At 43.4% G+C, this 10,218-nt stretch overlaps 1 protein-coding gene across 2 annotated transcripts in view; it reads left to right on the top strand.

Moving 5' to 3' along the window:
- The first annotated feature begins 1,550 nt into the window (after positions 1–1,550).
- Positions 1,551–10,218, top strand: part of LOC311226314 (regulator of G-protein signaling 12-like) — a 157,138-nt gene continuing 148,470 nt past the window's right edge. For both annotated transcript variants that reach the window (XM_084311729.1, XM_084311730.1), the window contains exon 1: positions 1,551–1,689. The gene's annotated coding sequence lies outside the window, so the exon portion shown is untranslated. The remainder of the gene's footprint in view (positions 1,690–10,218) is intronic.

Here is a 10,218-nt window from a genome sequence, read left to right as displayed (position 1 = left end):
TCTTCAACTCATTCAGAACGCAGCGGCCCGCCTGATCTCAAACCTACCGAAGTCGGCCCATGTCACCCCACTTCTTAGGGACCTGCACTGGCTCCCCATTGCTGCACGAATCCGCTTCAAGGCCCTCGACCTAGCATACCGTGCGGCAAAGGGAACCGCTCCCGCCTACCTCCGGTCAATGGTCTCTAACTACACACCCTCAAGACCCCTACGCTCTGCATCTTCTGGCCGCCTCAGACCTACTCCTATCCAAGCTCCGGGAGGGTCATCAAAGAGAAGTCGCCTATTCTCAGTCCTTGCCCCACAATGGTGGAATGAACTACCCACCCCAGTTAGGACAGCCGAATCACGTCCAATCTTTCGCCGTCGACTAAAGACGCACTTCTTCAACCATTATCTGAATTAAAAAAAAAAAAAAAAAAAAAAAAAAAAAAATCTAACCCTAACTAACCGTACTGTCATGCACTTGTCCTAATAAACTAACCTACACTGTAGCACTCAACACTTTGATGAACATTGTTGCTCAGCTGATAGAGTTGTGCCCTTCCTGATGGCTTGTCGTACAGAACTTGTAAGTCGCTTTGGATAAAAGCGTCAGCTAAATGACTAAATGTAAATGTAAATGTAATGTTTGGTTTCTGTCTGACTGTCACCAGGTGTGGGCGTGGTTTCTGTCTGACTGTCACCAGGTGTGGGCGTGGCGTGTCGGTCGTCATGTGACGATGTGTGGGCGTGGCGTGTAGGTCGTCATGTGACGCTGTCCCTCGCGAGTCGTTGCAGCCCTTTGACCACAATGCAAATTGTTTACAAACCGCAGGCGCGCGTACAGCCAGTCAAACTATAATGAAGACATAACGTGGTACATGGACGTCTATTATAAGGGACATTTTGAGGTAATGCTATACTGTCCTGTCATTTACATGATTGTATATCAAGTGTGTGTTGCAAGTTTAGTTGTGCTGCTGCTGACTATCATTATTGTTGTCTGTTGTAAAAAAAAGAAGAAAAAAAATCATTTGAACATGAAAAGCTCACTTTCGCCTTTCCACACTTAGTATCACATCACACGTATTATTGATAATATATTTCTGACATTAAAATATTATAATTATAATAATTATAATTATTAAATTACTATTTAGGTTGGCTACTAAATGTAATTTAGGTAACGTTGCACTTTCCACTTCAGATAACTCCCAGCCAATAGGATCACTTCCTTTTTATTTATTTTTTATAACATTTTTATTTCTAATTTCTTTTTTATAACAACATCACAGACAACATTGACATCAATAATAATAATAATGACAAGACAATAAATAAAAAATTACAACAGACTTTCCACTTCGGAGAACTCTCAGCCAATAGGATCACCTCCTGCATTTGAATACTGAACGTGACGCGGCACGGTGATTGGCGCGTGGGCGACACCACGTGGTGTGGAGACGTTAGGGTGACGACACGGGGATTGGGGCGACACCACGTGGTGTGGAGACGTTAGGGTGTCATGGTTACTGTGAAAGAGACGCTTTGTGGTCCCAACGCTGCGTGGAGGAGGAGGAGGGCGCTGTCGCCATATGGATTACTTATCATCTGCGGGAGGGAAATAATATTTAAAAATATATATATAATTGTAATGCAGTAAATGTACACACGTGAACCAGGGCTGCTGGTGGGACAGAACTCCAGGTAATGTATAAGTCAGAATATATTAATATATAAGTTATTGCGTCGTGGTGGTGGTTAGTTGTTGTTGTTGACCCAACGTTACTTCAAAAGTACGTACATGTCTCGACTCTGTTGTTAGACAAATATTATGTTCAGGATATGTTCAGGTGTTTTCGTGTTTCAAATGTTGTATTATTATTAGACCTTTTAAGTCGAGTTCAGTTCACATAAACAACTTTGCTACCGAAACAAAACCAGTGCTGCAGCGAGCTGGTTGGTTTACAGACACCAGAGCCGAGTTTTGATTGACGGGGGAGGGGGGGGGGTCTGGGAGGAGCCAGCTGCCACTCTGGTTGAGGGAGGGGGGGCGGTGAGAGGAGGAGGGGGGCGTGAGAGGAGGAGGGGGGAACTATTAGCAAGCTCAAGTCTTTGATTGATTGATTGAAAACTTTATTAACAGATTGCAGAATGGGTACAATACAGTACAGCTCAATACACACAATTGTTAAGGGGATGCAGACCAGAGAAAGACTTTCGTCTTGTTTCCACCAGTCAAGTCAAGAGTTTTAATTGTCACGGCATACAAGTATACAATGAAATGCGGGTGGTCTTGCCCGCAACGATGTGCAATACAGTGTTACAACATATAATAGAATCCAATAAAAAAACAACATTGTGCAATAAACAGGTAACATGGTGTGACATCTCGGTATCTGTACATAGTTATTTACAGAGCATATAGGACATGCTAGGCAGCTTTGGTAGTGCAATACACTGTTCCTGTTATTCTAATTTAAAGTGGCCTTTCCTTTTGGCCATAAGTGTGCGGCATGAGTGTGTGCCCGCTCATGTTAAAGTGTTAAGTGGCTGCTAGTGTGTGAGCGTGCACAGCGTGCGTGTCGTGTGTGTGTTCATGTGTGCTTGTGTGTGGATAGTTCAGTGTTCTGTGGCACTCAATGTTCATTGTTCAGGGCTCTGATGGCCTGGGGGAAGAAGCTGAGCCTAAGCCGCTCTGTCCTAGTAGCTGGGGTTCGCAGGCGTCTGCCTGACCTCAGCAGCTGGAACAGGCTGTTATTGGGGTGGTGAGGGTCTTTCATTATCCTGCAGGCTCTGGATTTGCACCTCTTGTTGTATAGAACCTGCAGGGGAGGTAGTGCAATACCCGTGGTACGCTTGGCTGAGCGCACCACTCTCTGTAGGGCCTTCTTGTCTTGTGCCGTGCTGTTTCCATACCAGGCAGTGATGTTTCCGGTCAAGATGCTCTCTACAGCTCCTGAGTAGAAGGACTGGAGTATCTTCCCCGATACTCTGAACTTCCTTAACTGTCTCAGGTGGTAGAGGCGCTGTTTCGCCTTCTTTACTACTGTGTCTATGTGTGTTGACCATGTCAGATCCTCTGAGATGTGGACCCCCAGGTACTTAAAGCTGCTCACCCTGTCCATGGTAGCCCCGTTAATCATCAGTGGTGTGTGTGTCTCCTGCTGTCCTCTCCTATAATCCACGATCAGCTCCTTGGTTTTACCAATGTTCAGGAGCAGGCTGTTGTCCTGGCACCAGCGTTCCAGTACCTCAACCTCCTCCCGGTAGGCCTTCTCGTCGTTGTCCGAGATCAGCCCCACCACCACCGTGTCGTCTGCGAACTTCACTATGGAGTTGGAGCTGAACTTGGCCACACAGTCGTGTGTGTAGAGTGATTACAGCAGGGGGCTTAGAACACAGCCCTGGGGGGACCCGATGCTCAGGGTGATGGTGTTGGAGGTCTGACCCCCCACCCTGACCGCCTGGGGTCTTTCACTCAGAAAGTCCAGTACCCAGGCGCTCAGGGCGGAGCTCAGACCCAGCTCGATCAGCTTGTCCACCAGTCTGGTGGGGACTGGTGTTGAACGCTGAGCTGTAGTCAATGAACAACAGTCTCACATAGCCCCCCTTCTGACGGTCAAGGTGGGAGAGGGTGCTGTGCAGTACCTGGGAGACCGCGTCGTCAGTGGACCTGTTTGTCCTGTATGCAAATTGCATAGGGTCCATATCACTGGGGAGGGAGGCACAAATGTGGTCCTTGACCAGCCTCTCAAAACATTTCATGACCACAGAGGTGAGTGCCACCGGTCTGTAGTCATTTGGACATGTTGGGGAGGGTTTCTTCGGTACAGGGATGATGGTAGACATCTTGAAGCAGGCAGGGACCACCGACTCCGCCAGGGATTGATTAAATATGGCGGTGAACACCGGGGCAAGCTGGTTGGCACAGGACTTAAGTATGCGTCCTGTTATACCATCTGGGCCAGCAGCCTTCCTGGTGTTCACTTCACCTGCATAAATGCTCTTCTCACACTGTGTACCGTCAATGAGAGAGCCCCCCCGCCCCCCCGCGGATGCCCCCCCCCCCTCCACAACAGCCGGCGCACCAGTGACGTCACTAGCCGTTGGGCTAGCAGTGCCACTGTTTGCACCAAACCGCGCGTAGAAGATGTTGAGCTGGTCCGCAAGGGAGGCGTCGTCGCTCCCCATTGAGGGGGCGCTGACTTTGTAGTCAGTTATAGCCCTCAGTCCCTGCCATAAGCCTCTTGTGTCATTCTGTGCCATTTGTGCCTCCATCTTGTTGGCATACGTCCTCTTAGCAAGTTTGACAGCCTTGCGCAGAGTGTAGACTGTTGTCTTGTACTCTTCCATGTTTCCTGACTCTCTGCCCCGGTTATAAGCAGTGGTGCGAGAGTTCAGGGCTGCTCTGATGGTACTGTCCACCCATGGTTTCTGGTTTGGGAACACCCTCGCCTTCTTTGTGGGGACGATACTCTCAGCCAGTGTTGTTATGAATGACACCACAGCGTCTGTGTAATCGCTGACGTCACTGTTACTCCTCCTGAACATTCCCCAGTCGGCGATGTCTAGTGCATCCTGAAGCGTGGCCTCTGATTGGTCGTCCCATTTTTTTACCTCACGTGACACGACGGCGTCACGTGATCTCTGTTTATATGCTGGGACCAAAAAGATGACGGCATGATCCGACGTGTTTGTTGCTCCCGCTAATGGTGGAGCCGGTACAGCCTTGTATCCGGCTCTGAACGGGGTGTAGCAGTGGTCGAGTGTATTTCCTCCCCTTGTGGAGCAGACGATGTGCTGGAAGAAAGATGGCATGACTTTCTTCAGATTCGCCTGATTGAAGTCCCCGGCTACGATCATGGCTGCGTCCGGGTGCTTGATCTGGTGCACGTTCAGATGGTCGTGTAGTTCTCCTAGCGCCCTGCCGATGTTCGCCTGGGGGTGGATGTACACTGCAGTCATGATCACTGCAGTGAATTCGCGCGGAAGATGGAACGGGCGACATTGGATCGTGAGGTGTTCCATGTCGGGAGAGCATGAACGGGAGAGTATCTTCACTTCCCCGGGGCTAGTCCAGCCGTTGTTGGTCATAAGGCATAGCCCCCCGCCGATGCTCTTCCCGGAGGCTTCTGTACGGTCCGCTCTGAAGATGGTGAAGGAGTTGGAGGGAGAGATGCTGTGATCGGGAGTCACTGATTTCAGCCAGGTCTCCGTGAAGCACAGGATATTGCATTCCTTCATCTCTCGCTGGAATCGGACCCGCGCTCGTAAATCATCCATCCATCTTACTCTCTAGCGAACGAGCATTCGCCAGGAAGATAGATGGAATAGCCGGACGGTAAGCAGATTTCCTTAATCTTAATCTGATCCCGCTCCTCTTCCCCCTGTGTTTTTTCTTTGTCTTGCGGCCGTCTTTGTCTCCCGCGTTGTCTTTGTCCCGCCTGATCTCCGTTGGCCATTCTTGGCATGATAAAGTGTCTCTAAACTCCTCTTTGAGTCCGGAGTTTAGGTCAATAAGTGACTGGCGGTCGTATGACGTCCCCGCCAGTGATGCTTCGATAAAAAAAGTAGTAAAAACAAACATAATAACTAAAAATGTGCACATTCGTTGCTGAGCAAAACCCATGGCGACTGACTCGGGGTCGCGCCAAGTTTGCTGCCGCGCAAAGCAGACGCGCAAAGCTGTCTGCTTTGAAGGTAGAAATAACTTAATTACCTCCTTATATTTAGTGGTAATTATCGATTGGGAACATATATAATTTTTTTTTAAATTTGATTTGAAATCTTTATTTTGAACATGTAAATGAATACAAGCAAAATAAATAAATAATTAAACAAAATCAAAACATAACTCAAACAAAATAAAATAAATACAAACTAAATAAATAACGAAACAAAAGCAAAACATAACTCAATTTACATGTTCGAAAAGGAGTAGGAAGACGTATACACTTATTTAATCCTACCCCTTTTCCACAACTCAAATGAGTACTAATTTAAAACATTTCAAAACAAATATATATATGAAAAACAAAAACTATATATGTAAATGATATATATCATTCAGTAGGTTAGTATGTTATAATGACATAATTTGATGCACTGCAAAGATTATATTAAAAATGTATTGTCATTATACAGCACAGCAGTTTGGCATCCAACCAGAGTGCAAATGTAACAGTAAAGTGCAATAGTAATAGACAATGTACAGGTGATTAAACTGGATATAACATAATATATAAATGCAGTGTTTCCCCTAGGATTTCTTTCAGGGGGGGTGGTAGGCCCCCCGAAACTACTAGTGTTGTCACGGATACGTGGTGTCAACAGTCTCGTCATAGTAATGCGGTTGTTAGTGTCCGTGCATTTCTCTACACTGAGCTGAAATGAAACGATAGCACATGAATTAGGTAAATTACTTATTTACAATTATACATACAGTAGTGCGTAGTGACAACACACATATGAACTATTTACAATACAGGGAGGCACATACAACACTCATAACTATTTACAACCAGTGTCAGAGCGAGCGCACTCAAGTTGTTCTGAAATTCTGAGGGCTCAGAGTAGAGTGCACACTGGACGCTCTGACCAAGAGTCAGTTTATCAGAGCAGAGCAGATTTTCAGAGTGAATTTATTAACTCACCTTATTAACTAGGGCCCTATGAAATCCGTTTGATCTTTCCCTCTTTTCGGATATGAATTTTCCTGTTTTCGGATTTCTCTGTTTTTAATTTTCCTGTTTTCGGATTTCTCTGATTTTATATATTTTTTGTTTAAAAAAAAACCATGCAAGATTTAGTTTTTAACTAACTTTAATAACAGTACATCTGCAAACAGTTCAATGTTCAGTGCCAGTTCAGTTATGAGGTATATTTTTTTCAATTCAGTTCAGTTCAATGCAGTTCAACTGCCAGTGCAGTGCAATAACTAAATAATAATTTGTTTAAAAGAAATCAGAAAAAAACTGTAAAATGTAATTTCTTTCAAAGAGATGTCCTTTAAAGGTTCATGCTTCTCCCCATCCGCTTTGTGTTTTCCTCAGTGAGGGATTCTCTTGTCGGTCAGCAGCGTTTTGTGCTTGCTGAAGCTTCTCTCTGTATAATTATTTTTTAAGTTTAAATATCAACATTATCTGGCCATCCTCAGTAAATACTATCAAACTCCTCTGACCTTATTATAATGCAGCAGCATAACTAGTAAGAGTAGGTAAAGGATATGTATGTACAGAGATATAGAAACTAGTAAGAGTAGGTAAAGGATATGTATAGATATATAGTAACTAGTAAGAGTAGGTAAGGGATATGTACAGATATAGTAACTAGTAAGAGTAGGTAAGGGATATGTACAGATATAGTAACTAGTAAGAGTAGGTAAGGGATATGTTGTGAAGGGCCAGATTAAACAGAATATATATATTTATTTATATATATATATTTAATTGTATTTGTATATTCTCTAATATTCCCTGATATCCCTTGTATATTCCTTGTACAATATGCATTGAATATCCATTCTAGCCTACTGAACATCCCATAATAGTCTCCATTCTACTATTGGTCGAGACCTTGGTGCCAGGCTGCCATACCCCCCAGACCCAGTTCAAACGTACCGCTCAACATGTACGAACAAGTCCTAGTTCCGCGTAGGAATCTGGCTACCGCACCACTAACGGTACTATTTGTTCATAGTGCGTATATATACTGCGCTACTAAAGTAGGACTTCCTTTTCAGTCCAGTTTCTTACCCTCCAATAGAGTGACAGACGTAAAGCCTCCCCGCGACGCCACGTGTGGGAGTAAGGCCAAGTTCGGCCTACCATCGGTATTGAGACATCGTGTATATTAATATTTGAATAGTCATATTTGGCACTATATCGTCGAGTTGGACGTAGTCTATTAAGCTAATAATAGTCTGTTAATATATAGTGCTTCGTGCGGTGAGAATACTACCGTAGTCAGTACCCCATCGTTTCGGGCAGAGAACTGGCTGCTTATCCAGGATGGTCGACCCCATGTGAGACTGCATCCGAGGAGCCCCAGAGCCGACGAGCGAGTGGACCTGTATACCGGATTATTCTACCGACGACAGCCCGCCTTCCCAGGCACGGATTATGCTTTGTATACAGTGATTATTCCATGGATAAAGACCCCCGACACTGCCGTGTGTTGGAACCCCCCCCCCCTGGAGAGGACGCAAGGTGAGGAGACGCTCTGCAAGACGAGGTCGCTTCACGTCTCTCCCCCGTGGACCGGAGAGAGCCGGCTCACAGAGAGTCCACCTGCTTTCATCTGTGGTCCAAGGATCGCTGGCGCACCGAGCTGCACGACTGTGGGTTCACCCAGGATACCCTTGGCCGGACGAGGCAGCCAGACTCTACACCCCCCCCCTCCTACTCCTGTTGTCTTACAAGCGACCGGATTACCCCCCTTAGTGTATCCAGTCTTATAATCATTAAAGTATCATTGCTGTTATTCCTTAACTATTCCAGGTCGTATATTTACCGCCTGCGCCATCAGAGATTGGACATTCTCTATTGATATACCGACGAATACTCTTTGCCATAAAAGTGCATACTATTTCAATTCATAAATGTAATTAAGTGATTAAGTGCTTGCTCTACACACCATTGCTGTGTAGGAATAAATACATACTTCGACTTCGTACATTTGTGTTGGATCCGTTTCATCTACGTGAGAGTGTTTATCATAATATATTTATGCCGAGTACTGGGTGGCCGAATATTAAGTACAAAGGTAGTGGTAGTAAGTATCATATCTAGTAATACAGTCAGGGAATTGTACCCCTCAGTTACAGATATGTACAGATATAGATATAGTAACTAGTAAGTAGGGATGTCCGATATTATCGGCCGACCGATATTATCGGCCGATATCGGCAGTAAAATGTGATATCGGAAAATATCGGTATCGGTTTAAAAAAAAAAAAAAACAATAACAATATTTGTTATATATATATCCAGTGAAATTATTAGTTACCTGAAATTATTCAGTTTTTTGGACGGGGAAACCCTGCATATATCGGTATCGGTTGATATCGGTTGATATCGGTATCGGAAATTAAGAGTTGGACAATATCGGAATATCGGTATCGGTAAAAAAGCCAATATCGAGCATCCCTACTAGTAAGAGTAGGTAAGAGATATGTACAGATATAGTAACTAGTAAGAGTAGGTAAGGGATATGTACAGATATAGTAACTAGTAAGAGTAGGTAAGGGATATGTACAGATATAGATATAGTAACTAGTAAGAGTAGGTAAGGGATATGTACAGATACAGATATAGTAACTAGTTAGAGTAGGTAAGGGATATGTACAGATAATAGATATAGTAACTAGTAAGAGTAGGTAAGGGATATGTACAGATATAGATATAGTAGGTAAGGGATATGTACAGATATAGATATAGTAACTAGTAAGAGTAGGTAAGGGATATGTACAGATATAGTAACTAGTAAGAGTAGGTAAAGGATATGTACAGATATAGATATAGTAACTAGTAGGAGTAGGTAAGGGATATGTACAGATATAGATATAGTAACTAGTAAGAGTAGGTAAGGGATATGTACAGATATAGATATAGTAACTAGTAAGAGTAGGTAAAGGATCTTTTCTTTTTATCTTTTTTTTTCTTCTGTCTATTCAATCTGTTTAAACCAATGAGGGTTTTCTTCACAGTTGCAGATAAAGATTAGGCTACACTAATATTATACTATAAGACGTCACCATCACTTTCATACCAACCATGCCCTTATTGGATTATTTATGTTGACGAAACTGATAAAGAAAGTTTATTTAATAAAAGAAAAAGACTAATTTAATGAGATTAATCACTTTATTCAAATTGAGGATTTAGTTAAAAAAAATTAAAAAAATGTATAGACATTCAAAGCTTCGTTCGAATACTTCAATAGAAGCTTCGAATGTAAAAAAAAAATTACATTCGGTACAGCCCTAGTAAGAATAAATATATATATACGTATATATGGTATATACAGCATTTTTGTATGCTATCATACAGAGTTATATGGGTTATATGCAGATACGTATAATAAATAGGTATATAGAAGAAGTTCCAAGTTTTGTTTTATTTGTCACTTATAAGGTACATTACAGTGAAATGCTTGGTTCTTTATGAGCCTCATAAGAAAGCTTCATACAGTAAAAAAGAATAAAGACCAAACACTATACAAAATATACAATAT

This window comes from Notolepis coatsorum (assembly GCF_963971535.1).
Source record: "Notolepis coatsorum genome assembly, chromosome: 4".
Lineage (NCBI taxonomy): Eukaryota > Metazoa > Chordata > Actinopteri > Aulopiformes > Paralepididae > Notolepis > Notolepis coatsorum.
The sequence above is the reverse complement of the archived record's forward strand: the minus strand, read 5'-3'. Positions and strand labels throughout refer to the sequence as shown.